This window comes from Amblyraja radiata, chromosome 6, assembly GCF_010909765.2.
Source record: "Amblyraja radiata isolate CabotCenter1 chromosome 6, sAmbRad1.1.pri, whole genome shotgun sequence".
In the NCBI taxonomy this organism is placed as follows: Eukaryota; Metazoa; Chordata; class Chondrichthyes; order Rajiformes; family Rajidae; genus Amblyraja; species Amblyraja radiata.
The window spans coordinates 35,077,876-35,104,893 of NC_045961.1; the positions used below are offsets into that span (position 1 = coordinate 35,077,876).

General features: G+C 43.1%; 1 protein-coding gene across 6 annotated transcripts in view; it reads left to right on the forward strand.

Moving 5' to 3' along the window:
- Window positions 1-27,018, forward strand: part of dlg2 (discs large MAGUK scaffold protein 2) — a 652,656-nt gene that overhangs the window by 317,476 nt on the left and 308,162 nt on the right. The window lies entirely within an intron of this gene.

Below are 27,018 nucleotides of genomic sequence, written 5' to 3' on the forward strand. Positions count from 1 at the left end.
GAAAATCACAAGGTATTTAACTAGACAACTAGTTCATTAAATACTCCATATAAATGGTTTTATTGTTTCTGTGTTAGGAACCTCCTGGTGCAGGTTTAGCAGATGCTCCTTGATCCTAGCAGATAGCCCAGATAGAAGCAAATTGCCATTCTATTCTGTCAATGAACATCAGAGCATGTGCCAGCAAAGCCCCATTGAAGTTGCTGCTGTGGAAAAGAAACACTTAACATTTCAGGTCCAGGACCTTCCATCAGTTCTAACAGAGGGTCCTGGGCCTGCAATGCTGTTTCTTTCTCTACAGAAGTCAACTGTCTTTTTGAGCTTTTCCAGAATTTTCCATTTTATTTCAGATTTCCAGACCTGTTTGAATTTCAGACCCTATTGAAGAATGGCCAGCAAACTTGGGACTTCCATGTTCATGCAGGAATCCCAATGTTGGTGAGAGTTGTGTGGAACTGCCAGGACATTCCTGCAAGTTCTGGCCCAATTTAATACCAAATTTGGAAGATAAAAATGGCAAAGCAAAAAATCTTTTTTTTTTGTTGTCAACCCAGTTGCCTCCAGCACCGTGTGCTAATTGAAACTTGAGATGTGTCTAAATGCATTTACAATTAGCAAATTTAAAAAAAAAGATACTGTGGTTCAGCATATAATCCTAATATGTTAACTTGCTCAACATATGAATACCTATTTTCATTGTTATCTTTTGATAAAGGGTAGGACAAAGAGCTAATGCATGAAGTGAACACAAATCTTAACGTGCAAGGTTATAGTATGAAGCACACTTTGCAGTTCAAATTACATCTATACTTTTAGTATAAATACTTTCCTAAATATGTATTTCTTTTTCTGTAGAATGTTTTATGAAGAAAGTATAGTTTTAAATGTTCTGTTCTCTAACGGTGGCCTTTGGGGCCGAGAAATCTGATGATAAAGATGTAGTTAAATGCATTTACATGTTCAAGATGCAACATTTGACAGTTTATTGGAACAATTAAAAACATGATGAAGACATTCATGGTGCATCAAAACCTCCTATATTTTTGTCCTGAAATAAGTGCTCGTTGGAAGCTTTGTATCCACTTGATGTGAACATGCACATTTTCTAATAATCTTGTGCAAAGACACTAAGCGCCATGTCTTTCCCCTTGACAATTTTATTTGTCTCTATTTGACCTGATATAGACAACCTCTTCAGTTTACATGTATAAATGATGGAGTTCCATAAGTTTAACCCTGGGGGAAGCTACTTTAACTTAATTTCAGCTGACAGTTTCACGACAGGCTCTTTAATTTTGTGTTTTCTTATTTCTGTATGATAAGGAATTTCCAGATGCAATATATGTTTATTGCGAAGTGATGCTTCCAAAGATCTGATATACATTAGACCTCTTTTGCTCTCGCAGAATTTGTGAATTATTCCAGATTTGTTATTGGAAATGTTTTGTTATCACAAAATTTTTTCAGCTAGTATTTTGTGGAAACTGTATTGTAAAATATTTGCAATAGCACAACTGTTTTGAAATTGAATCCATTAATATTCTATGCAACACCTAACAGTTTATTGGAGCAATAAAAGTAGCTTTTATGAAACAAGTGATATGGACAACCTCTTTCTTTGCAGGAGGTTGTTCGAGTTTTTATGTCTGCTCTGTATCTATAACAACCAATTTCTCTCATGTTGTTATTTGGTAGAAATGTGTGCAATATTGTGACCCTTGTTGTTTAAACTGCTTGGCAGAGATTTATATCCAATAAATTTATCAAGCTAAATATAGGAAACCACCACATTATATTGCCTGCCGGCCGCCTTTCTACCTTTGATTCGTTGCTACGCCGACACCAGACGCAGAATCGCCGAGATTATTTCAATTTCGGTAGAGATTTCACTTTTCATTCTAAGTAGTCACTCGTGATTAAATTTTGTCGTGTTTATGTACACATTTTAAATCAAATCCTTCTCCCCCCCCCCCCCCCCCCAAATTTCAAAAAAAAACTGCTTCTCACCCATAGAAGCAGCCCCAGCCCCAGCCCCTGGTGAACGTTCCATCGTGTGATGTCACAATGCCCAATGCTCACAGATGTCCAATCGGAATGGATCCATTTACATATGCCTTTGCACCAGCCCCAGCCCCTGGTGAACGTTCCATTGTGTGATGTCACAATGCCCAATGCTCACATATGTCCAATCGGAATGGATCCATTTACATATGCCTTTGCAGCAGCCCCAGCCCCAGCCCCTCCCCCCCCACCCCCGCAGGCTGTGTCATCACGTGTGTGGGTATAGAGAAAGAGGATTGGGGGTGATAGGGAATGGGGAACAGATGGACTGTCCCTCCCCCTTCCACTATCCCTCCCTACTATTTCCCCTCTCCCCCCACCCCTCTCCCCCTCCCGCCACACTCTTACCCCTCCCTCCCCTACCCCATCCCTCCCCCCCCCACACCTCTCTCCCCCTCCCCCATCCCTCTCTCCCCCTCCCCATCATTCTCTCCCCCTCTTCATCTCCCTCTCCTCACCCCTCTCCATCTCCCTCTCCTCACCACTCTCCCTCTCCTCCCCCTCATCCTTCCACCCCCATCCCTCTCTTCCCCACCCCCCTTCCCTCTCCCCCCTTCCCTCTCTCCCCCACCCCCCGCCACCCACCCCCATTCCCTCCCCCACCCCTTTCCCTCTCTCCCCCACCCCTCTCCCCCTCCATCCACACTCTTACCCCTCCCTCCTCTACCCCATCTCCCTCCTCCCCTCCCTCCATCCCCATCCCTCCCTCCCCTCCACCACACCTCTCTCCCACTCCCCATCCTTCTCTCCCCCTCCCCATCCCTCTCTCCCCCATCCCTCTCTCCTCCCCCTCTCCATCTCCCTCTCCTCACCCCTCTCCCTCTCCTCCCCCCTCCTCCTCCCACCCCTCTCCCCATCCCTCTCTCCTCCCACCCCCATCCCTCTCTCCCCACCCCTTCCCTCTCCCCCCTTTCCTCCCCCACCCCCTTCCCTCTCTCCCCCATCCTGGGATGTCAGGACTTTCATATGAATAAAGACTGGATAGACTCGGCTTGTACTCGCTAGAATTTAGAAGATTGAGGGGGGATCTTATAGAAACTTACAAAATTCTTAAGGGGTTGGACAGGCTAGGTGCAGGAAGATTGTTCCTGATGTTGGGGAAGTCCAGAACAAGGGGTCACAGTTTAAGGATAAGGGGGAAATCTTCTAGAACCGAGATGAGAAAAACATTTTTCACACAGAGAGTGGTGAATCTGTGGAATTCTCTGCCACAGAAGGTGGTTGAGGCCAGTTCATTGGCTATATTTAAGAGGGAGTTAGATGTGGCCCTTGTGGCTAAAGGGATCAGGGGGTATGGAGAGAAGGCAGGTACAGGATACTGAGTTGGATGATCAGCCATGATCATATTGAATGGCGGTGCAGGCTCGAAGGGCCGAATGGCCTACTCCTGCACCTAATTTCTATGTTTCTATGTTTCCCTCTCCTCACCCCTCTCCCCCTCCCTCCCTCCTCCCCTCCCTCCCCACCCCCCCCCTCCCCCACAACTCTGTCCCCATCCCCCTCTCTCACCCCATATCCTGCTCTACTTTCCTTCACAAATCACTCCCGTTTCCTCCTCCTCCTCTCCCCTCCCCTCCCTCCCCTTTTCTCATACTCCCCTCTCCCCACCCCGTCTCCCTCTCCCCCCCTACCCCCACCTGTGTGTTTGGGGGGTGGTTAGTGTGAGTGTGATGCCGCTGCCCCCCCCCCCCGCAAACGCCGTTGGGAAAACAGACCCAACGGGTCTGCACTTGGTCTAGTTACTCTTAAAAAGCAGAGTAGAAAATAAAAGATGAAAAAATTAGAGTGCACTGGCTGCATAAAATTGTGAATGAATCTCCATTAAAAGTCAAGTCAAGTCGTCACATTTATTTATATAGCACATTTAAAAAACAACTCTCGTTGGCCAAAGTGCTTTACATTTGTTATAAGAATAGCACAACAAAACAAACTACATACATATATACATGTAGCCCTCACTCAGAGGACGTCAGGAAAGGCTTGGGAGTATAGATAAGTCTTTAGTCTTGACTTAAAAGAGTCGATGGAGGGGGCAGTTCTGATGGGAAAGGGGATGATGTTCCACAGTCTATGGGGCTGCAACCGCAAAGGCGCTGTCGCCCCTGAGCTTATGCCTAGACCGTGGGATATTCAGCAATCCCAAGTCAGCCGATCTGAGGGGCCTGGAGGTGGAGTGGTGGGTGAGAAGACTTTTTATGTAGGTGTGGGCAAGCCCATTGAGGGCTTTGTAGACATGGAGGAGGATCTTGAAGTTTATACGGAACCGCACAGGCAGCCAGTGGAGAGAGGCCAGGATCGGGGTGATGTGGTCCCTTTTTTGGGTGCCTGTCAGGAGTCTAGCTGCGGCGTTTTGGGCCAGTTGGAGGTGGGACAGGGAAAATTGGCTGATGCCAGTGTAAAGGGAGTTGCAGTAATCTAGGCGGGAGGAGATGAAGGGGTTATGGGCCTGTCCCGTTTGCGCGACTTTTTCGGCGACTGCCGGCACCCATCATAGGTCATTGCAGGTCGCCGAAAATTCTCAACATGTTGAAAATCCAGCAGCGACCAGAACAAGGTACGACTCTTTTGGTGACTACTCACGGCCATACAGGCTTCACCGCGTGGCATGTCGCCAGGGTGTCACCTGTATGGTCGTGAGTGGTCTCCTCAGTCGCCCAAAGAGTCGTAGCGTCTTTCTGGTCGCCGCTGAAGTTTCAACATGTTGAACATTTTCGGCGACCTGCAACGACCTATGACGGGTGCCGACAGTCGCCAAAAAAGTCGCGTAAGTGGGACAGACCCATTACTGGAGAATTATACATAGAGACATGCGTAACACAGAGTCAGCACTGCTGTGCCAGCAATGTGGTGTAAATCCTGCAGTGGGTGTTCCATGGGTCAGTGTAGAGAAGAGGTGATGGGTGAGCCAGATCAAGTGATACCATTGCTGAGCACTGCTAAACAGAGCTTAAAGCTGCACCCTGGCCAGAAGGTGAGTGAGAGGCAATGCTGGAGATTGGTAGACTAAAATGCTGGAGAAACACACCGGGTGAGGCAGCATCTATGGAGCGAAGGAAATAGGCGACGTTTCGAGTCGAAACCCTTCTTCAGACCGAAAGTCTGAAGAAGGGTATTGACCCGAAACTTTGCCTATTTCCTTCGCTCCATAGATGATGCCTCACCCGCTGAGTTTCTCCAGCATTTTTGTCTACCTTCGATTTTCCAGCATCTGCAGTTCCTACTTAAACTGGAGATTGGTAGAACCTGCTTCATGTATTGACAGACTGCATGAATCGTACAGTCTCCTTATCATTTCCAGTCAGACATAATCCTGTCTCCCCATCTTTATATTTATCTGCCCAACTCTCCCCAGCCGAAGGATTACTCTCAGACAGCAAGTTCAATGATGGAGAGACCATTATAACTGACTGGTGCAGCAACACGTGAAAAAAATGCTGCCATCAATAGCCAGTACTCACTATGGTGGTCACAGTTGCAGCCCTGAGCCTCACCCAACCCCCCACAGGCTGCTTCTTACAGTAATATCGAGCTGTGGATGATTCATTGCTGGCAAAATACCAGCAGAGGGCAATGATTCCTGCCAGGTTCTTAGCACCCTTGCTGTTTATGTAACTGCACAACAGAAAGGAAGGCATAGATTTACTATAGGCTTCCAGCACAGCACTACATAGCCTGAGAGGATATGTTTTGTCAAGTAAAGCTGGGGTATAAACCTGTGAGTATTCATACTGGACGACCAAGGATGCTGAAGTGAACCAGTCCTCTCTTGGGTAGTATCAGAGTTTGAATGTGTGCGGCTGCACACACAAATTAGATTGAAGAGGTTTAAACATCTTTATTGAATGCATTTATAATAAACGATTTAAGCTTTCATTAGAGTGTCACACTTGATGTCGCATGATTCACACAGCAGCTTTTATTAAAATCAAACAGAAAAGAAATGAGTTATTTAGTTGTCCACCTGGGGGATTTCCTCAAACATTAAAGGGCCTGTCCCACTTAGCAATTTTTTTCAGCGACTGCCGGCAACATTGACTGACATATCAGGTCACCGAAAACGTCGCGGCGTGATGACGTATTGACGCGCGGGGTTTCCTCAGGTGTCGCAACATTTGTTTTGTTGCCGCTGGATTTTGAAATGTTCAAAATCGCCGAAAAAATGGCAGTCGCCGAAAAAATCGGCAAGTGGGACAGGTCCTTTAGTATCTTACCTGAGTCTATTCTTTTTGAGGAAGATAGAACACCCGCCTTGAGTGCTTAAATGTTACAGTAAATGGAACTTCTACTGCATTGCAGTTTCACTCCAGCTGCTGCCTACTGCAGACCCTTGGAAAGACATTATAGCAGGAAGATATTTTTCTCACTGATGAGGAGGCACAGCAAGCCAATTAAACTTTGCATCTCTATAGACCATAATAAAGCCACTTTACAATTATAATTTAATTAGATCAATTGGTGGATATGATTTAGAAACCCACATTGTGCATTTGGAAGCTATCTTAATATGCTCTGTAGTTATCTTGGCTGAATTTTCTCCTTAATTGTGCGATGATTATTAGTGGCTGCTGACCAAATCTATGTAACAAAGGGTGTTTTGATATGTGTCTGCTTGCGATATAAGTAAAATTAGCACATATTAGACGGAGAAAGATGGCTCCAGACACATTCGTGTTGGGATCAAAAGCAGGAATCATTTATTTCCATGTCAAAGGTCACTGACTGATTTACATAATTATATGCACGAATCTGAGCATGTGCGAGAATGAGTACAGCTCATATGCATAAATTACATGGATATTGTCACATCCTTTCCTTTTTGACATTTTGGGATTACATTTCCAACGATCCAAAACATAGCAAACCTAAACACTTTTCATAATATTACACCGTAATAATATGGTTTAACTTAACTGAATAAAACAACTGTTCTGTCTTATTTCACAATTTCAACCATAGCCATACTTGTGACTTGTTTCAATAACTCAAAATAATGTTCACATGCTTTCTTCTCATAAGCATGTATGTACATCACAACTGTGTCCCGTGGTCGCTTACCACAGTGCTGGGAATTCCATATCTTGCGAAGTGGTTCTTGAGTTTCACAATGACTGTCCTGCTGGACAGGTCATACAGTCTGTCTATTTCCCAGAAATTAGTTAGATAGTCAACTGTGATTAAATAATGCTTTCCCTCAAGTTCGAACTGATTGGTTCCCACTTTCTCCCATGGGCGATGGGAGAACAAAATTCTGTTGTTCGTACGTCCTGCAGGCTTCACAGTTTGAAAGGAACGGCTTCACATCAAAGTTCATTCCGGGCCAGAAAATGCATTCTCTCGCATGTCTGGGGGTTCCTTTTACTCCTAGGTGAGAGGTGTGGAATGTCTCCTTCATATCTTTGCGTAGAGTGATAGGGATTACAACTCTCTCTCCTCTGAATACCAGGCCATCTTGCACACTCAACTCATCTCTGCCTCTGGGACTTCTGCCTTGTGATCTGGCCATCCATTTTGGATTACTTTCGTAACGGTCTGTAGTGTTGCGTATTCCCTGGTATGGGCTTGGATGCTTTTGACCTTGTCCTCTCCCATGCTCAAGGACTCAACTACGTTGACATCAGTGAATCTGGTAGATCCCGTGGTGTCCGGGAGGTATGCTCGGGAGAGCATATCTGCTGGATGCATATATTTTCCCTTTACCCATTTGATCTCGATGTCATAGTGTAGCATCCTCATCATCATGCCCTGAAGATGTGCAGAGGCTTTTGATGATGACTTCCAATGGCTTGTGGGCACTCTCAATGATCACTCTCTGTCCGTAGATGTACTGATGAAAGCACTCGAGGGCAAACACTATTGCTAGTGCCTCCTTCTCAATCTGAGCATATCTCTGCTCGGTTGGCGTCAATGCTCGACTCACATAGGACAGTGGTTGTCCTTTCTGCATAAGTGTTGCACCTAGACCTGCCTTGCTTGCATCACATTGAATGGTCAGCTGTTCATCTGGTGTGTAGTATGCCAGGATAGGTGCCGTTGTCAACAGCTCCTTGATCTTTGACATTGCCGAGTCATGTTCTGATGACCATTCCCACTCTGCATCCTTGTGGGTCAATCTCCTCAAAGGCTGGAATGTGTCCGACAACATTGGCAGGAATCTTGCCAAGTAGTTTACACTGCTTTGTAATCTTTGGATTTCTGTTGGATTGGTTGGGTTGGGCATCTCTAGGATAGCCTGGATCTTCTTCAGATCCGGTTTCAGGCCACGATCTGTAACTACATGTCCTAGAAATGTGATACAAGTAGTTTTCACCGCCGACTTATTCTGGTTAGCTTGATGCCTTTGTCTCTGCATTGCTGAAGAAGATCTTGCAGTCTTGCATCGTGATTCCTTTGGATAGGATGATGTCGTCTGCAACACATTCCATTCCCTTTAATCCTTCTAGGGCTTGTTGTAGCTTCTTCTGGAAGATCTCTGCGCTTACTTTCAGTCCAAATGGTAACCTCTTACAGCAATATCTCCCAAAGGGGGTGTTCATGGTCGTTAGGAAACTGCTCTCCTCATCGAGTTCGCGTAGAGGTATCCTGACTTCAGATCGAATTTGGAGAAAATCTTTGCCTTGGACAGCTCAGTCCTCTATGAATGATAGTCTGTAGATCTCCCTTTGCAGGACTTTGTTGAGGGGTCTAGGATCTATATAGAACCTCAACTCCGTAACGACCAGCCTGCTACAGCACTCAGTTCGTTCTTCGACTTGAGTCAAGATCTCCTGCTCGACCAGCTTCATGAGACCATTCTTGACCTTCTCTTTCATGGCTACAGGTACCGGTTTTACAGGACACTGTGATGGGGTCACATCCTCCGTCCTAGTTCCAACTTGACCTTGCCAGGCAGTCTCCCCGGCCTTTCGGCATCAAAGACATCTTTGTAGCTCTTGAATAATGAATCAGCCTCACTAACAGCATTCAGGCTCTTGAAGTTCTCGTAGTGAACCGTGATGAGTTTCATCTGTTGTGCAGCTTTGCCGCTCAGGAGTGGTGTGAGCCAGCGTTCCTCTACCAATATGAAGTGAACACAGTACTTCTTGTTGTTCATCTTGTTCCGGAGTATGACTTTCGTCCTACCTTCTGCCAGCAGGTTGGATCCGTTGTACATCTTCAAGACGATTTTATCTCGTTTAATGTCTTATTTGTTAGGTATACGATCCTTGGGAATCACATTAACACTGGTACCAGAGTCAATCTGAAACTTGATGGCTTCTGTGCCGACCTGCATCTCAGCGAATAGGCCTGAAGAGGAATTGTTTCCGGCTGCATTGATCCCAATGCAACTCACAGACTCTGCGTCGGAAATGGACGGTGTTTCAGATGTCTCTACGACCTTGTGTAGACCCAGTTTGTGCATGCCCGCTTTCCTCTGCTTGCAGCAGCAGGTGAAGTGGTTTTGTCGTCCGCATCTGTTGCAGTCCTTTCCATACGCTGGGCATTCCTCTTTCCTGCGCTTGTGCGTCCTTGCACAGAACTTGCACTTGACTAGTCCCTGATTCTTCCTCTGCGTAGGAAAATCAACCATCTTTTCTCTCGGAATCGGTCCACCTTGTGTATTGTCGGCTCTTCGCCTATGACCTGCATTCTTGTCGTTGTTACCTCCGAGGATCTACATATGCCCACAGTCTCCTGCAGTGTCAGATTCCTCTTCTGAAGGAGTGTCTTCCTAATTGACTGGTCTGCAATGATGATGCGATCTCGAATGAGGCTTTCTTTCAGGCAATCGCAGAAGTTGCATATCTTAGCAAGCTTCTTCAGCTCTGCAACATACGATTCAATGCTTTCCCCTGGTTTCTGGTCTCGTTTATTGAAAATGAATTGTTCATATGTTTCATTCGTCTCTCCTATGATGATGGTAGACATCTTGTCGATGATGACTTTCACATCCGCTCATCTGCTACCATTTTGAACGTCAGGATATTGAAGATTTGCAGTCCTTCTGGTCCAACAGTATGCAGGAATATGCTTTTTGATACTGTTTCTCCTTCTTATCCTGTTATCACTGCATAATTTTCAGACATTTGTTTAAACATTATTCACTCTTCCACCCGGTACTCTTTAGATTGGGTGGTGGAGCCACGTGGAGCCACGTGGAAAGATGGACTGGCTAGCACCATTTTGAAATATCAGTGTATCCCCTCCCTCTTAATAGCTTATGTATCGTTTAGCTATAAGCACAACGTGCGATTGCGTAAGTTGCGTAATATTCACTAATATCTTCATACTACTATCGAAAATATTTTCAAAACTTTTTTTTCTGTTTCCATACAGTGTGTGTAATATTTAAGCAGTCTCCCACAGCACGTCGTTTCAACCCTCGACCCACACAGCACTGATTTACATACTGCGTCTTAGCCTTGTGTGCGCACTGACCTGCATACCGTTCCTCTCATGCATGCAGCTAGTCCGGTCGCTGAGCGTTGAAACACTGATTCCCGAAAGCTTTTCAAAGCATTTTTGCTAATCATCATAGCGTCCATTTGAGCCACAAATTTTCACTTTCACCGCTGCCACCATGTTTTGATATTTGTCTGATTACGATATTGGTAAAACTAGCACATATTAGACGGCAAAAAGATGGCTCCACACACACTCGTGTGTGGATCAAAAGCAGGAATGATTTATTTCCAAGTCAAAGGTCACTGACTGATTTGCGCGAGTCTGAGCATGTGCGGGAATGATTACAACTCATATGCATAAATTACATCAATATTGTAACAAAGGAAAGTGGACAAACACTGGGCGCTCTTTGGCTTCAGCTTTTATTCTTCAAAATCTATATGGTCTATAATCTGTGGTGTAAATAATTTGATTTACTCTTCAAATACCAAGATGCTATAACCCTACTTATTATAAATGAAAAATAATTTCTCAGTTCAGACCATATAAATTGACATGTCGGTAATATTTTAATAATGCATTTTCATCCCAGAAAAGTGTGGCTGGATTGTATCCACTGTTGTAAATGCAAATTTAATGATGCAAAATTGTACAAGAATGCTTCATGCCAAAAAGTTACAATTTTATCATTCGATCACATGCCATCTAACACATGCCATCCAACTAGTTCTTGATTTCTGCAGCTCGAAATAATTCATTCTAGCATCAAGACAGCAGATTGAAATATTCTGAGAAGGATTGACAAGGAAGATGGTCTGGTCTTTCCTCTCTCTGGAGGATCTAAAACTAGAGATAAAAGGATGTTCAGTTAGGTCTAAGTAGAGGCAACATTTCTTTTCACAGATGGTTTTCAAACTTTGGAATTCATTTCAGAAGCAGCAGGTGCCCAGTCATTGACTGCATTCAAGGATGACATTGATAGATCTTTGAACATTAAGAGAATTAGAGGATATGGGAACCAAGCAGGAAAGTGAATTTGAGGCATAGATCTTACTGACTCGTAAAATAGACTTGGGAGCTAATATGGAGTCCTCCTGTTTCTATTTCTTATATTGACTTGAAAAAATATTTACATTTTATAATCACATTTAAGTAATGACTGAAAGATAAATTGATAGTAACATTTACACAATTCAGTCTGTTTGGTTACCATAAAAAGTTGGCTTGGGCTTTACATGAACAAAGTCAAAATTCTCTCTCTCTCTCTCATTTGGAAGAAACAAAAATGAATGATAAACTCAGTTGTTTACACCTGTGATATCTTCCCTACATTGTTCCAGAGTAAAACTACCTTTTCAGGTTGGTATGTGGTGAGCCTAATGGAGAAGAGGAGTTAAAATATACATTACTGTTCCATACAATTATAAATATCACACATTTTCACCCAATAACTTTGTGTTCAGTTAAGGATTTAGCTCTCCTCTGATTTATGTTAATTATCTACTCCAAAGGGAAATACTGTATTTCCGAATATTTCTAAATAGCTCTGGGTTCAAGTGATCACCTTAAAGAAGTATTGATTTGTATTGTTTAAAACATAATTCTTGAGGGGAGCATTTATTTTTGTTTAGATATTTATGTCTTCTGGTGGTTTGACAAGATTTCAGACAATGTGCATAGGAAATGCAGGATCATTATAACTGGAAGGAACAAATACAACTATCAATATTACATATTAAATAACCTATCCCGTTAACTTTTGGTCACATTTTACGAGATTTGTCAATCAGAGAAGTTTAAATTGGATAGTCTCGTAAATATTTCACTCATCTCGAGGTAATGTGAACAGCTTGAAGGCTACAAGTAGCATCAAATTGGACATGAGCAAGTGCATTCAGAAATATACCCTCTCCCTGAATAATTATTAACTTTTGTCCATTTGCAGTGCTCTAAAAAATTTATTCAAATATATGTTCTTGCACTGCCCCGGAGGCAAATTTAGATTGGTTTGAAGTCATCCGCTGGACTCACCTAAGATGGCCTAATTGATATAGGCTTGGGGCAAGTGACAATTTGCAGTTCAAAAATGATTGGGAAGTGCATTGTAATGGCCTGAACGTTTGCATTTTGACTGATTCAATGTAGGGGTTAGGGATAACACAGTCATTGTTTGATGCTTATACTGATCATTCAATGCTATTGAGCAATGAGGGCAAGGTTAATAGATTTTGAAGTGGTGAGTCATGATGAATGATTTGGAGAGAGCCAAATTGTTAGTGGAAGGAATAAAAACCGATGCACTTGCAACACAATGATCAGAGCCTCGCCAATATATTTGCTTTAATACTAGTTCAATGGAAATAAGGAAGATAAATTCGACTGAGAATTGTTAACTATGGAAGTGGAAAGGTGTGCAATATAATTAACAGAAGACATGTTCGTTCCAGGATGAAATATACAAGGGAATTAAAGGAATCGATGGATATAGGGTTTGTTCAGAAAATTGGTGACATTGGAGAGCAGAATGCCTCTATTTCCTACATTCTTATGTCCAATAATTTGGCCATGTGAACATTAACTTATAGATGATGATGGTTTATTCAACTGAATATGAAGTTGAATTTGACAGTACCCTGACACGTGAACCCTGTCACACCTGGAAGGGCTGCTGGTGCTCTGAGCATTTTATTTGGTGTTTAATTTTATAATTAAATTAATAATTAATGTACACCCATAATTTGCGGCATCACACACACTAACTACCCCCCCGCACACACGCTAACTACCCCCCTTGGTGCGTCTAGAGAGGATGGGGGGAGACAGAGAAAAGGGGGCAGAGACAGAAGGGCAAGAGACAGAGGGAGGGAGGGGAGGAGAGGGAGGGTGGGTCAGGGGGGAGGGTGGGGGAGGAGGTGTGAGAGAGATGGGAGGGGAGGAGAGAGAGAGGGGGAGAGAAGGGGGCTGAGAGGGGGCAAGGGAAGGGAGGGAGGGGGAGAGGTGGGGGGGGGAGGGAGGAGGAGGGAGGGAGGGTGGGGAGGGGATGGGATGGAAGGAAGGGGGTAGGGGAGAGGTGGAGGGGAGAGGGACAGGGGGTTTAGGGGAGGGAGGGTGGGGGAGAGGAAGGGGGGAGAGAGGGAGGGGAGAGAGAGAGAGGGCAGAGAGAGAGATGACCCGGCAGGCTGGGGGGCGGGGCCAGGAAGCAGGTGGGAGGGCAGGGTCGGGCAGGGCCAGGAGGCAGTTGGGCCAGGTGCAAAGGCATTGTGAGGTCAGCAGCTGGGCACACACACTAACCCACACACACGCACACACGCAGCGGGTCCGATTAAGCTGTCAATGAAGACAGCAAATTTATTTGTTAAAAACTGTCTTTGAAATTAAAAGTTAATGTTAAGAATTAGTGATGTTAAGTGAGAAATAATTAAATTAAATTAAATGAAAAACAATGGAATCAACAACCTAGCAGGCTGGGGGGCGGACCAGGAGGCAGGTGGGGGGGGGGGGGGGGGGGGGGGGGGGGGGGGGGGGGGGCATGGCAGGGCCGGGCGGGGCCAGGAGGCAGTTGGGCCAAGTGCAAAGTCATTGTGAGATCACCAGCAGGGCAACCTTAATATTATTTTAAAATGTCAGTTTGGTGATAAATTTTAGTAAATATCTCAGGAAATAATCGACCAAATTTATAGAGGATTGGATTTTTGAAATCATAAGGAATCTTGCTACCAGAAGATGAAAAAATGTCACTGTTATTGTAAAGTCAGCAGCTGAGCAGCGGTCAGATTTTTTTAAAAAAAAGGTCAGATTGATCAACAATTTTAATTAAAAAGTCAGGAAAATAATGTACCAAAGGTACAGAGGAGTGGATTTCTAAACTCGCAAGGAAAATCGCTACTGAAATATGTAAAAATGTTCCCATTTCGGCGCCTGGTTTTCGAGGAGATACGTTTCACATGCAAAATGACACACACACACACACACACACACACACACACACACACACACACACACACACACACACACACACACACACACACACACACACACGGCATATGTAAATGAGATCCATTCCGATTGGACATCTGTGATGGATGGCATTGTGACATCACACAATGGAATGTGCTGCAACATCAGGCGGAGGATGCGGGGCTGGGGCTGGAGCAAAGGCATATGTAAATGAATCCATTCCGATTAGACATCTGTGAGCATTGGGCATTGTGACATCACACGATGGAACGTTCACCAACATTCTGTGGGTGAGAGCTGTTTGATTTTTTTTTAACATTTTGACATTTTGGGGGGGGGGGGGAAGGATTTTAATTAAAATGTGTACATAAAAACGACGAAATTTAATAAGGAGTGGATTTGCGAATGTAAAAGTGAAATCTCTACCGAAATGGAAAAAAACAGTGTTTCTGCGTGTGGTTTTGGCGGACCAAGGAATCAAATGCCAAAAATCTAATCTGAAAAAATATCTGAAAATCGAATCTGACACACACACTCACACAGTTTTAATATATAGATAGATGTGATATTCAGTTCTTCATATCATGGTCTCTCTACCTAGGAGAAACTAAATGCAGATTGTCTGATCACTTGATGAAACACCTCATTACAATCTATGAGCATGATGCTGAGCTTCCAGTCATCTATCATTTTCATTCTCTAACCATAACACTGTCATAACCATTCTATAATATTCCAGCAGAACTTAAGTTACGCTTGCCATGAAACATATTATCTGTATAGGCACATTGCAGTTTTCCAGACTCAATGCTGAGTTCAGCAGTTTCAGTTAATTTCCTGCAGTTTTGCTTTCCCCTTTAACACCTCCACACTGACCTACTGACTTACTTGTACCGTTATCACTCTCTTTCACGTTGCATACAGGATACTCCAACAAGCATAGCATATGATTCAATTTTGAATTTTGTTTATGCACAAATAATGATGGACATGAAAAAGTGTAATCAGTCACCTTTTGTCAATTAACCACCAGATTATAGACCTTCCTTTTTGTTCTCTTTGCCTTAGAGTAGGGGACTTGAGAACCATAGGTTTCAGCTGAGGGAGCAAAGACTTAATAGGAACCTGAGGGGCACTTTTTTACATGAAGGGTGGTAGGCATATGAAACTAGCTGCCGGAGGAGGTAGTTGAGGTAAATACTATAACAACATTTAAAGAACATTTAGACAGATACAAGGATAGGAAAGGATTAGAGGGATAAGGGACAGGCAGATGGGACTAATGTAGATGGAGCATATTGGTCAGCGTGAGCAAGTTGGGACAAAGGACCTTTTTCCATGCTGTGTAATTCTATGGCTCGGAACGAATCCCATTTTCTTGTGTTTGGCCCATACCCCTCCAAACATTTTCATTCCATTTATTTCTCTAAATGCCTTTTAAGGAATAAAATTGATTGATTAATTAATTGATCATTGGATATTTTTAAAGCAGAGATTGGCAGGGTTTTGATTAGTAAGGGTGTCAAAGTTTTCAGGTAAAAGGCAGGAGAATGGGATTGAGAAGGAAAGATAGATTAGCCATGATTAAATGGTGGAGTAGACTTGAAGGGCCGAACAGCCTAATTCTGCGCTTATGATTTATGAACATGAATATTCTGACAAAAAGTCACTTAGATTACAAAAGCATATGATATTATGGATGTTGAACAGGCATGTTTCTTCATGAATAGATGCTTCCTGACTTGCTGACTATTTCTAGCACTCTCTGTTTTTTTCTTATTACAACTTCCTAAAATGTATTTCACTTTTCTCATTTAAAGGAGTAACTGCATCAGATGAAGGTGAAATGTTTTATATTAATGCATTGGGATGAACCTAAAATTGTGATGTAATGCAGGGGTTAGAGCTACAAATTATTTCATTCCAAAGTAATTTGATTCCTAGAATTTATGTTGCATTTTCAGAGATACATTTTTTTATATACCCAAATAATTGTATTCTATTATTCAAGCTTTCCTTTTTTAAAGGACAACCTGATTTACTTTGTTCATATTTAAATTGCATTACAAGCTCAGGTTTCTCATTAAGCATTACAAATGAACCAGAAAATGCTGCCCATGTTAAATTACTACTTTCCCAGCATGACCCGACTTGATTGCTGTTGAATTAAATAAAATAGAAAACCCATTAATGATCCTCCTAAATTGCTGACCATGTTCACGGGAAAATCATGAGACGTATGCAACTATATTTACCATGAGCACGCTAACTGGCAATATAGCCTCCTGAAGCTACTTCTTCTGTAGACATCCTTAGACGTTTGAGCCATTGATAGCATTCTGTGAAAGGCCAGCTAGCTGATGATCATGCTGTTTTAATGTCTACGGTTCAGTGTCATCTTGGGAGTGGTCCTGGGATAATGAAGTGCAGAGGTTGGAGGTGGTTATCATAAAATAAAGAAAATTATGGTGAGGAGATTTGTATTTTGCAGAGCAGTGGTGACGATCTTGTGGTTATTCAGCATTAAAGACCTCGGGATTTGGCAGATCTGTTAGTATTGTGATGCAAAGTTATTATTGGCCCAAGCATTTAAAAATGCATCCTCATAAATCTCAGAGTAATTTTGGCGTTTACTACCTAAGGACAGCTCTACTTTTTGCAGCTTTGCCGGTGAGAAGAGTATGGCTTGGTAAAATGGGTTAATGTTTCACCAAGTCAGACAACATCACAAGTAGTGGGGTGAAACCACAGGTTCCCTTCCAGCTAACACCAATTTAACATGGAAGTATATTATCATTTCTTCATCCTTGCTGGCTCTAAATCCTGGAACTCCTTTCCCATAGACATTGTGCAAGTTCATTCTCAAGGACTACAGCAGTTTAAGAGAGTGGTGCTCCACGAGCTTCCAAGAGCAATTAGAGTTGGTCAACAAATGCTGGCCTTGCCAGTCATAATCATCTCCTGAAAATTGAATAAAAACAGTGGCAGGATGTTCCGATTGTTTCATTATTGAATTAGATTATTGCTGATTTAGAGTTCAACTTGACTCTATTTGTTGAGTCCGCCATCAAATATTTAGCAATTTCAATCCTAAATACTTAAAGTGACCTAATATCAAGTGACCAATAAGTGAGTTCTAAATCTCCTTAATGTTTTATATGGAAAGGATTTGAACTAAATACTGTAAACCCTCGTTTTAATGTATATGTTTATAACGGATTTTGGTTATAACGGACCGAATCTGTGATAGACAGAGTTTGTTGCTCCACAGAATGACCACTCGGGGGAGGGAGTGAATTGTGTTTTTGAATCATTTTAGCTTTGTTTAGTTTAGAGATACAGTGTGGAAACACTGAGTCCGTGCTGACGGGCGATCACCCATACATTAGTTCTATCCTATACACACACACAGGATAGAACTGCCGCAGTGGTTTTATCTTTCCTCCCTCATAACTCCTGTAGTGGTTCTATCTTTCCTCCCACATTGCGAAGGCAAAGGCATTGTGACAGCGTGGGTTTACCCCGGGCGCCTCCCCTCCTTCCCACCGCAAAGTCGTGCAAGCCTGCAGCCCAACAGTCCTCTGCAGAATGCCAGCAGAGCCGCTGCCCCACAGCGCCAGAGACCTGAGCCCAACCAAGGACAGGCCGACACACCAGCTCCACCCCACATACTACAGTGTGAAGGGTAGAACCAGTGCACTGGAGCACCTGGAGGAAACCCACGCTGCCACAGGGAGCACCCGAGGTCAGGATTGAACTCTGGTCTCTGGTGCTGTAAGGTGGCAACTCCACCGCAGGGGCACTGTGCCATCCCAAGGTATTGTGTATTTTGTGTCCTTTACTGTTTATTGTTGACTGTGTGTTTATTGGCTGTTTTTCCCATAGTACTGTACATATTAACCCCCTTATTTGGTTATAGCAGCCAATCGGTATTTACAGACACCATCTCCCCTCGTGTGGTCCATTATAGCGAGGGTTTACTGTCCACTTCTAACTCCAGGATTATGCTATCGAGGAATGGGAACCTCTTGTCTATGTGTATGGCCCAAATGAAACTCCAGTCCCACACCACTGCTTTATGGGCCTGTCCCATAGTAACTGACTTCAAAGTTTAGAAATAGATAGTAAACATTAGGGACAGGCAATGTCAGAACTGTAACAGAATCATTAATATCCTAAGACAAATGAAAAACCATGAAGCACTTCAAAGGACTGAAGTAATTTTGAAACGTAGTGGCTGTCATATTGAAAAGGCTAACCAGCCTGTCCACAGCACAACCTCACAAGCATTGAGATAAATATCCAAAAAATCAGTCTCAGTGAAAATGTCTGAAAAGTAAATTTGGCTTGAACATCAAGAGCAATTTCCTACTTTAATTCAAATTGATATTTTTATATCCAGTTGAGAAGGCAGAAGGGGCTTGAATTTAAAATCTAATCCAAAGCATAGTTCTTTTGACAGCACTCACTCAGAACTGCACAGAAGTGTAATCAGGCATTCGAGTTTTTATCATCTTACACCTTTAATATCAGCAAGAAATAGCCTGAGCCAGCAGAAAAACTGATAAAGTTAAGAAGGTTCATGCTAAGAACTGTTCATACACAATTGTCTGTTTCAAAATATATATAATTTCAGCTAAATCCTTTGCTTGTTCAATATAGATCTCTCTCAAAAAGCAATATTGTTTGCATCAGTTAGAAAAGGTCATTCATTGATCTAATTCACAGTACTTAGCTTACTACTACTTAGGCAGTTCCTCAGGATTGAGCGTAATTTGTTTCACTTCAGTCTGTGGCACTCAGATTGATGAGTCTAATGTGCAGTCTATATTCTCTGCCACTGGTAGTTTAGTTAGTGCTTTGTGGACAGAGTGGGTTCCTTAGGAAGATCCGTGCTCCTTCCACCATTGGCGAATAGCTTCTGCAAAAAAAAACTTGTGTCTTCCCAAATGCTCCTTATACATATTGAGTGGTCACAGATCAGAGTTTGCTTTGAGCTGATGATCATATTACATTATTTTCAAGAAGAGTGTGGAACATTTTCACTGACTTCCTGAAAACCTCTTGTCATGAGTGGACTTGCAGGAGAGCGCCAGTTTCAGAAGACTAGTATCAGGCACACAAATGACGTAATCCACACATTGGATCTGGCCGAGTTAAATGACTCAATTCCAAGATAACATGGCCTTACACAGGGTGCTTTTTTATTGATGGTGTGCTTTTTTTCTGGAAAGTTGTTGGCTGAACTCGCCCAAGCAAGTGGAAAATATACCATTGCACTACCGGTTTGTGCTTTGTAAGTGATAGAAAGCTTGGGTATCAGCTACCAGCTCTTTGATACCTAACCTCTAACTTGCTGTTGTAGTCCTGGTATTTGTATGACTAGTCCAAATGAGTTTCTGGACAATGTGTCCTGCAGGATTTTGATGGTGGGGGGATTAAGGGCAATGACAAAGCCATTTGACATCAAGGATAGGTAGTTAGATTCTCTCTTGTTGAGATGGTCATTACCTTGCGCTTTTGAGGAGCAAATGTTACTTGCCACTGATTAACCATGCCTGAATGTTGTCTTGAGTTTGCTGTATGCAGGCATGGATTATTTTATTTGCCGAAGAGTTATAAATGGAATTGATAATTGTGCAATCTTCAGGGAACATCCCACATTGTGATGGAAGGAAGGTAATTCCACTAGTTGGGCAGAAGACATTGCCTTGAAGAACTCCAGCAATGATATACTGGAGCTAGGATGATAGTGCTCTGCCAATCCCGATAACCTTTGTGTGATGTGTGAATCCAGCATTGGAGTGTTCTTCATTGTCTTCACTTTTATCCGGGCATCTTAATGCCACATCTGATCAAGAGCAGTCAGTCTCACCTTCTTTCTAGAACTGTTTGGACCAAGGCTTTAATGAATTTCATAATTGAGTGGTTCTGGTTATTGGTGAGTAAATCCCATTTGTTTGCACCTTGAATAATAGCTTTCATCATTTTGCTAGTAATCAGGAATAGACTTACAAGGTGCTAATTAGCCAGGTTGGATTTTGCTTGCATTTCACGAATGGTACATATCTGGCAGACTTATCATATCGTTGGGTAAATATCAATGTTGTAACTGTACTTAAATAACTGTACAGAAGGTGCAGCAGTTTCTGGAGTGAGGCATTGTCTGGTCTCATAATATTCACTGTGTCCAGTGCTCTCTTCTACAGTGCATTCAGAAAGTATTCAGACCCCTTCACCTTTTCCACTTTTTGCCTTATTCTAAAATTGATTAAATTCTTTTTTTTCCTTTTTTCTTTATTAGAAGCAAATGTACAAGAATAAAACGATCGGCATATATAATTATACAGTTAATGTGCGGCTTCAATTTGAACTTTTTAGCTTTAAAATAGAGGAAAAGAAAAGAGAAAGAACAAGAGAGAGAAAAAGTGAGAGGTGCAAAGATCGGACCCCTAACTACCAACGTAGTGGAGCCAAAGATAGGACCCCTAACGACCAACGTAGTGGAGACCCCTAACTACCAACGTAGTGTAGACCCCTAACGACCAAAGTAGTGTAGCCAAAGAGTGGATAAAAGAAAGAAAGAAAAGAAAAAAAAAGAGAACAAAAAGAAAAAGAGAGAAAAAAGTGGAGATATACCTGCCTCTCGTGTCTCCCCCCCCCCCCCCCCCCTTCATCCAACCCATAGTTGGATTCAAATCCAAAGTTGTGTTGCGCCATACTACCCTTGTAAGAATTCGGTGAAGGGTGTCCATGTCTTAAAAAAATTATCTGTTTTTTCTGCCAAGACAAGTCTAATATTTTCAAGATGTAGTGTCTCGGACATGTTTGTAATCCACATCTTAAGAGTAGGGACTGATGTGTGTTTCCAAAATGTAAGTATTAGTTTTTTCGCCGTTATCAGGCCATAATTAATGAAACGTCTTTGAAATAATGTTAGCTCAGAGCAGGCTTCTGACAGACGTACCGAGAGTGATCAGTTCCGTGTCGGGGTCCAATTTTATTTTAAGTATTTTAGAAAAAATTTCAAAAATTCCTCTCCAGAAATTATGTAACTTTATACAAGAGGCTAAAGAATGGGTTGCTTCCTGAAGGAGACATTTATCACAAATAGGAGAAACATTTGGGAAGATCTTATTCAGTTTAGACTTTGAATAATAGAGCCTGTGCAGTATTTTAAATTGTGTTAGCGAATGCCTAACGTTAAGAGAACAGTTATGTATGTATAGAAGACTTTCCTCCCATCTTTATTTTAAAATTGTTAGGCCGAGTTCATCTTCCCAAGCTCGTCTAATTACTTCCGACGATGGGGTCTGTATATTTAAAAGGATATTATAAAGGTATGATATTAACTTGTTTGAATCCGAGTTTCTATTCATACATTCGTCTAGTGTGTTTGGAACCATATATTGATAGTCTTGGGCATATGATTTCAGATAGTCTCGTATTTGAAGATATCTAATGTATTGACTACATTTCAGATGATATTTTGACTGTAATTCTTGAAATGAGAGAAGAGCTCCCATCTCATAAAGATCTCCCAGTTTTTTAATTCCTAATCTTTCCCAGTATGTGAACGTCTTGTCCAAGATAGACGGCTTGAACGAGAGATTATTGGCAATTGGTGAGAGAAGAGATAAATTTCTCAGTTTAATGGTTGACTTCACTTGTTTCCAGAATATTTTTTTTTATCATCAATTTACACACAATACCCCATAATAAAAAAGCGAAAACAGGTGTTCAGAATTTTTTGTAAAGTAATTAAAAATAAATAACTGAAATATCATTTTACTTAAGTATTCAGACCCTTTGTTATGACACTCAAAATTGAGCTTAGGTGCATACTGATTTAATTGATTATCCTTGAGATGATTGTACAACTTGATTGGAGTCCTCCAGTGGTAAATTAAATTGATTATACATGATTTGGAAAGGGACACACCTATCTATATATGGTCCAACAGTTGTCTGTACATGTGAGAGCAAAAACCATGACATGAAGGAATTGTCTGTAGACCTCCGAGACAGGTTTGTGTCAAGACACAGATCTGGGGAAGGGTATAAAACAATTTCTGCAGCATTGCAGGTCCTGAAGAGCTCAGTGGCCTCTTTCATTATTAAATGGAAGAACTTTGGTACCACGATTCATAGAGCTGGCCGCCCGGCCAAACTGAGCAATCGGGGGAAAAGGGCCTTGGTCAGGGAGGTGACCAACAACCCGATGGCCACACTGACAGAGCTCCAGAGTTCCTCTCTTGCGATGGGAGAACCTTCCAGAAGGACAACTTTATCTGCAGCACTGGCCAGATGGAAGCCACTCCTCAGTAAAAGGCACATGACAGCCCATTTGGAGTTTGTCAAAAGGCACCTAAACAAGATTCTCTGGTATGATGAAACCAAGATTGAACTCTGGCCTGAAGCGTCACGTCTGGAGGAAACCAGGCACCGCTCATCACCTGGCCAATACCATACCTACGGTGAAGCATGGTGGTGGCAGCATCATGCTGTGGGGAAGCTTTTCAGCAGCAGGAACTGGGAGACTAGTCAGGTTAGAGGGAAAGATGAACGGAGCAAAGTACAGAGAGATCCTTGATGAAAACCTGTTCTAGAGCGTTCAGGATGTCAGACTGGGCCAGAGGTTCACCTTCCAACAGGACAATGACCCTGAGCACACTGCCAAGACAATGCAGGAGTGACTTTGTGACAAGTCTGTGAATGTCCTTGAGTGGCCCAGCCAGAGCCCGGACTTGAACTCGATCGAATATCTCTGCTGGGACCTGAAAATTGCTGTGCATCGATGCTCCACATCCAATCTTGAGAGGATCTGCAGAGATGAATGAGAGAAATGACCCAAATACAGGTGTGCCAAGCTTGTAGTGTCATAGAAGACTTGAGGCTGTAATCGCTGCCAAAGGTGCCTCAAGTAAAGGGTCTGAATACTTATGTAAATGTGGTATTTCAGTTATATCTTTTTAATTACTTTGCAAAAATTTCTAAACACCTGTTTTTGCTTTTTTATTATGGGGTATTGTGTGTAGATTGATGATTTAATAAAAAAGAATTTAATCCATTTTAGAATAAGGCTGTAACGTAACAAAATGTGGAAAAAGTGAAGGGGTCTGAATACATTCTGAATGCACTGTATTTCCGAGTAGCTTGTGGTAGGTATACAGTGGAGGCTGATTGCCCATTGTTTTTCATTCCAGTTGAGACCTTGTTGAAGGTGAACCACAGTGCCATAGTGAAGGAAATTGAAAAGACAGTAGGAACAATAATGCAGTGCTTGTGCACCATGTACACAATCTCCATCTGCATTGGGATGGGGTCCATGGTGAACTGGTCAATTTGCATCGGGGCTTGATGTCATCATGCAGTCTGATCATTATTTTAGAAATGCCATGCAGAAACAAGCCCTTCGGCCCACCAAGTCCGCACCGACCAGCGATCACCTATACACTGGCACGATCTTACAATTTACAATTTTTTGCCAAAGCCAATTAACCTGCAAACCTGTACATCTTAGGAGTGTGAGAGGAAACTAGAGTTGCAAGAGAAAACCCATATGGTCACGGAGAGAATGTACAAACTCCATACAGACAGCACCCGTAGTCAGATCGAACCCATGTCTCTACCACTGCGCCACTATGCAGTCCTGTCTCTCTATTATCCATCTTATTGTGTGTAGAGTTCTGATTATGGGGAAGAGGCATGACTGGCGATTGACAAAGGATCTCCTTTGTAAGGAGATTAAAACAATCATGGGAGCAGATTCTGTTTGGAGGAACGGGGCAGATGTGGAGAGAGGATATGTTTGTGATCAGGTGGTGTGAAGCAGACAGATTGGGATGAGGTTTTCTCTTAATCATGGTGGGCCTGGCAGGTAAACTTCTGCTTATCCTGGCTCGGAAGTGGTACAGTAAATGAACGTACTGTACATCATGCTTTCTACCCTTCTCACCTGCTTTCAGCTGTTAAGTTTCCTGAGGCCTGGATAACCCATCTGCCTGTGGCTATAAATAGAATGACTGTTAAAGAGATGCTAGGCAGTCTTGTTATAATATTTAAATGAATCCTCATCCTTTGATCAAATTGGCCATCTGCCTCTGTTAAAATTGGTTGTGGGTGGATTTGATTGTTGTTCCAGATATTTTGAACTGTAATTTCTGAAATAACCCAAATCCACTCATTTGGATTGCTAAGAGGAAGCCCGTTATTAACTCAGTTGTATAAAATATATCTGATAAAGCAGAAGGGCAAAGTAATAAAGCAGTGAAATGTATTTCAGTTTCAACAAGGGGATTTAATCATTCTAAATTGTTTAAATTTTTTTTCAAAGTTGAGCTTCTTTGAGACCTTTCTTGCTGATGTTGTTTCCAGACTGATTATTTTAAATGTTGCTTCTTCAAGCTGGTCATACCATGAAACAAATCTGCAACTCAAGTCAAGTTGAATTTATTGTCATATGCACAGATATGGTGAGGTACAGGTACAATGAAAATCTTGCTAGCAGTAGCGTCACTGGCACTTATTCTCAGACAATACACAAAAACAAATTACGCATAGATTACACATACATTCTGCAAGATAGTGTAAAAGAAGGACTGTGGGTGGAAAAACATTAGTGCAAAAATACACAATTTAAAAAAAAAATGAAGGTGGTCCATCATGTTCTGTTGCCAAGGTTGGATTAGTGGGTCTTGTGCAGGACATTTGAAGAAGTTGATGGTTCTTCACCAATCATTTACATTGCACAATTTACTACTAAGTTTACATTTGCAAACTCTTAAATAAAATAAAGGGGTTGTAAGTTAAATTGTCAATTACATCATGTACCAGTACCATGATTGATCCCGCACCATTTTTTGTCAGTACTACTGAGGTGTTTCTGGAAGTGGCGGCGCTGTGATACGGCTGCGGCTCGCCTGCAGTCTGTCTGTTTTTACTTTTTTTTGTGTTGTTTTTTTTGTCTAGTTTAGTAATTTTTTTGGTTATTAGGTGGTGTTATGTGTGTGTGGGGAGGGTGAAACAGGGCTTTCTGTCTCTTCCTTCGGGGGAATGCGACTTTTTTGTCGTATATCCCTTCTCTTCCCCCGTCTGCGCTGAGGCCTAATGGCGGAGCTGGCGGCCTCCAACCTGCGACCGACCTCGAGGGTCCGGAGGTAGAACCAGCCAGGACTCACCAACGCGAGGCTGGCCGTCTTCGAGCTGCGGCGGCGTTCGGGCAGCGGCACGACTCGGCGCTCCGGTGAGGGCGGACGGCGCAGGGCTGAGACACTCCCGTGCGGGCGGCACGGCTACCGGCTGGAAGGCGCTCCCGTGGGGGCAGCCCAGTGCGGGGCTGAGACGCTGCCGTGTGGGTGGCCTGGCTACCGGCTGGAAGGCGCTCCGGTGAGGGCGGACCGGCTCCCGGCTGGAAGGCGCTCCCGTGGGGGCAGCCCGGTGCGGGGCTGAGACGTTGCCGTGTGGGCGGCCCGGTGTGGGGCGGAGACGGTGCTCCGGTGGCTGAGGCGGCGTTCTGGCGGCGGCGACCTGGATCCGGGGCTCGGCCGCGGGCCAGTGGATGACAATGTCGGGAGCTCGCAGGTCACAGGTTGATGCCTGGTTTCCGGAGCACCCGTTGCAACAGCTGCGTCCGCTGGACTGGAGGGCGGCAGCTTCGACCACCCCCGGGCCGCGGAGCTTGAACTGCGGGACTGACTTACCATCGCCCGGTGGGGTATCGCCTCGGCGCAGAGGGAGAAGAGGAGGGAAGAGACAGTAACTCTAAGACTTTTGCCTCCATCACAGTGAGGAGGTGTTTGGTGAACTCACTGTGGTGGATATTAATTTGTGTTTATTGTGTGTTGTTATTATTACATGTATGACTGCAGCAACAGCATTTCGTTCAGACCGAAAGGTCTGAATGACAAATAAAGGATTCAATTCAATGCACACATTTCTTGCTTCGGAAGCACCAATTATGTTTGCCAAGAATGTCATCCCCAGTCCATAGCACGATATGCACTATCCAGTAACAATTATAGTGCCAAGGGGACTTCCGGTGGCGCCATGGAGTAGTAAGAGGTGCTCCATTTAGCTCCGCTCCGAAAAACGCGTTAAAACGCGTGAAAATACCTGCAAAATATAAGGCTGAAGGAAAAACACTTACCGGCAGATGCCCGATGTCGCGTAAGTGACGTAATCAGAAATCGACACGATACCTACTGGATACCAGTATTTTAAATGAAAAGAAAGGCTTGCAAAAGGAATCTGCCTACACCACTTCTGGTTAGACCCAGAACTCGAAGGCAGATTCTACAAGAGGAAGGTGAAGAAACTTTTCAAGATTCTGAGGAAGAAATAATTATTTCTACTATGGAAGAGCAAGAACATGATCAAGCTCTAAGACTGGCTATGGTAAAAGACTTTAGAGAAGTGCTGGCTGAAAAGCTGGGAAACTTAGAAACAAAACTTCTAGTTCAACTTAATGCTGGGAAAACAGAAATCTGAGGAAAAATTGACACTCTACAAGTTTGAATTGAGGAGGTGAAAGGAGAAATTAAAAGGATCAAAGAGGATATCAGCAGTAAGCTGGAACCCATCCTTCTCACCTCAAATAAACAAGGCGACGCTATCAGA